A 3,247-nucleotide genomic window follows, 5' to 3' on the forward strand; every position below is an offset into this window, starting at 1 on the left:
TTAGTGCACTGTACAGTACAACATTAGTGCACTCTACAGTACAACATTACTGCACTCTACAGTACAACATTAGTGCACTGTACAGTACAACATTAGTGCACTGTACAGTACAACATTAGTGCACTGTAAAGGGAATTGGGTTCCATTTGTGACACACACCGGGGTGTTTCTAACGCCAGGCCGGCCCTCTGTTCACATACTGGCACCTGTTTCAACACACTGGGGTCACACTCTACTGGGGTCACACTCTACTGGGGTCACACTCTACTGGGGTCACACTCTACTGGGGTCACACTCGACTGGGGTCACACTCTACTGAGGTCACACTCTACTGGGATCACACTCTACTGGGGTCACACTCGACTGGGGTCACACTCTACTGGGGTCACACTCTACTGGGGTCACACTCGATCGACTGGGGTCACAATCTACTGGGGTCACACTCGACTGGGGTCACACTCTACTGGGGTCACACTCTACTGGGGTCACACTCTATCGACTGGGGTCACACTCGACTGGGGTCACACTCTACTGGGGTCACACTCGACTGGGGTCACACTCTACTGGGGTCACACTCTACTGGGGTCACACTCTACTGGGGTCACACTCGACTGGGGTCACACTCGACTGGGGTCACACTCTACTGGGGTCACACTCTACTGGGGTCACACTCTACTGGGGTCACACTCGATCGACTGGGGTCACACTCTACTGGGGTCACACTCTACTGGGGTCACACTCGATCGACTGGGGTCACACTCTACTGGGGTCACTCTCTACTGGGGTCACTCTCGACTGGGGTCACACTCGACTGGGGTCACACTCGACTGGGGTCACACTCTACTGTGGTCACACTCTACTGGGGTCACACTCTACTGGGGTCACACTCGACTGGGGTCACACTCGACTGGGGTCACACTCTAGAGACACGCACACACACACTCACACACACACACAGACACACACGCACACACACAGACTGTGGTGATAAGTGTGTTGTTTTTCTGTTTGTTGGAGCTGGTGGCTAGATGTCATGTCATCTAGCATCCACCCGTCTCTTATTGTGGGAGAACTGCAGTAGTCTCCTGGTGCAGCTAGTGTTGTAGCCCTGCAGTGGTCTCCTGGTGCAGCTGGTGTTGTAGCCCTGCAGTGGTCTCCTGGTGCAGCTGGTGTTGTAGCCCTGCAGTGGTCTCCTGGTGCAGCTGGTGTTGTAGCCCTGCAGTGGTCTCCTGGTGCAGCTGGTGTTGTAGCCCTGCAGTGGTCTCCTGGTGCAGCTGGTGTTGTAGCCCTGCGAGGGACATGCTCCAATGTCGTTGTGCACAGAGACACACACAGAGAGACACACACACACACACACACACACACACACACACACACACACACACACACACACACACACACACACAAGGTGGTCAAAGGGTTGAACACGGTTCAGTCACATTCCTGTGGAGGGAGATACAGGTGAAGTGATCAGACAGATGGGACCCCATTACAGAGTTCAGTACTCATGCACACACACACACACACACACACACACACACACACACACACACACACACACACACACACACACACACACACACACACACACACACACACACACACACACACACACACACACACACACACACACAAAAACACAAATGCACACACACAGCTGTGTATTACTATACTTGTGAGGACTTTTTCGGGACCATAATTGATTCCCCTTAACCTCTTGAAACTCTAGGGGCGCAATTTCATTTTTGGATGAAAAACGTTCCCGTTTTAAACAAGATATTTTGTCACAAAAAGATGCTCGACTATGCATATAATTGATAGCTTTGGAAAGAAAACAGAACTGCAAAGACATTCTCTGTGGGTGCCCTAGAACGGGAGCTACAGGCAAAACCAAGATGAAACAGCAACCAGGAAACCAGCAGGATTTTTGAGGCTCCGTTTTCCATTGTCTCCTTATATGGCTGTGAATGCGAGAGGAATGAGCCTGCCCTTTCTGTCGTTTCCCCAAGGTGTCTGCAGCATTGTGACGTATTTGTAGGCATATCATTCGAAGATTGACCATAAGAGACTACATTTTCCAGGTGTCCGCCCGGTGTCCTCCGTCGAAATTGGTGCGTCTTTTTCAGCTGCTGGTATTTTTCCATGCGATTCCACGAACTGCATATCAATGAAGAGATATGTGAAAAAACACCTTGAGGATTGATTCTAAACAACGTTTGCCATGTTTCGGTCGATATTATGGAGTTAATTCGGAAAAAGTTTGACGTTTTGGTGACTGAATTTTCGGTTCGTTTCGGTAGCCAAATGTGATGTACAAAACGGAGCGATTTCTCCTACACAAAGATTCTTTCAGGAAAAACTGAACATTTGCTATGTAACTGAGAGTCTGCTCATTGAAAACATCCGAAGTTCTTCAAAGGCAAATGATTTTATTTATTTGGTTATCTGGTTTTTGTGAAAATGTTGCGTGCTAAATGCTACTCAAAATGCTAAGCTAGCTTAGCATACTCTTACACAAATTAGTGATTTGCTATGGTTCAAAAGCATATTTTGAAAATCTGAGATGACAGTGTTGTTAAGAAAAGGCTAAGCTTGAGAGCAGGCGCATTATTTTCATTTTATTTGCGATTTTCAGAAATCGTTAACGTTGCGTTATGCTAATGAGCCTGAGGCTTTATTCACGATCCCGGATCCGGGATGGGGAGTATCAAAATCCTATTTTCCCTAACCCGAACCCTTAACCATAAACCTAAAGCTAACTCTTAACCCTAATCCTTAAACGTATCCCTAAACCTTAATTCTACCCCTAAACCTAACTCCTAAACCCTAATTCTAAACCGAACCCTAAACGTAACCCCTAAACCCTAATTCTACCCCTAAACCTAACCCCTAAACCCTGATTCTAACCCTAAACCTAACCCCTAAACCCTAATTATACCCCTAAACCTAACCCCTAAACCCTGATTCTAACCCTAAACCTAACCCCTAAACCCTAATTATACCCCTAAACCTAACCCCTAAACCCTGATTCTACCCCTAAACCTAACCCCTAAACCCTGATTCTACCCCTATACCTAACCCCTAAACCCTGATTCTAACCCTGAACCTAACCCCTAAACCCTGATTCTACCCCTATACCTAACCCCTAAACCCTGATTCTAACCCTATACCTAACCCCTAAACCCTAATTATACCCCTATACCTAACCCCTAAACCCTGATTCTAACCCTATACCTAACCCCTAAAC

The sequence above is a fragment of the Oncorhynchus masou genome, unplaced genomic scaffold (genome assembly GCF_036934945.1).
Source record: "Oncorhynchus masou masou isolate Uvic2021 unplaced genomic scaffold, UVic_Omas_1.1 unplaced_scaffold_1247, whole genome shotgun sequence".
In the NCBI taxonomy this organism is placed as follows: domain Eukaryota; kingdom Metazoa; phylum Chordata; class Actinopteri; order Salmoniformes; family Salmonidae; genus Oncorhynchus; species Oncorhynchus masou.